This window comes from Cucurbita pepo, unplaced genomic scaffold (genome assembly GCF_002806865.2).
Source record: "Cucurbita pepo subsp. pepo cultivar mu-cu-16 unplaced genomic scaffold, ASM280686v2 Cp4.1_scaffold000156, whole genome shotgun sequence".
NCBI lineage: Eukaryota > Viridiplantae > Streptophyta > Magnoliopsida > Cucurbitales > Cucurbitaceae > Cucurbita > Cucurbita pepo.
The window spans coordinates 100,704-100,996 of NW_019646444.1; positions in this window are offsets into that span (position 1 = coordinate 100,704).

Sequence of the window (293 nt, forward strand, 5' to 3'; positions counted from 1 at the left end):
ACGCTATCCAGAAACGTGGCGTTCAATATTATCAAGGAGAAGACAACGTCAGGTCTGTTGAAGACGCTGTCAAATATGTACGAAAAACCGTCGGTTATGAACAAGGTGTATTTGATGCGGAGATTGTTATGAGTCCTTGTGAGAACTGCGTTATGAGCAAACATAAACGAGTTAGCTTCACAAAGACTGTTAGAGAATTGAAGAAAAGTACCGGAAGCATCGCTGAAACTCCAGAGGGGGTTGTGTCGGCCGGAAGCGTCGCTGAAACACCAGAGGGGGTTTGTGTGGGCCAG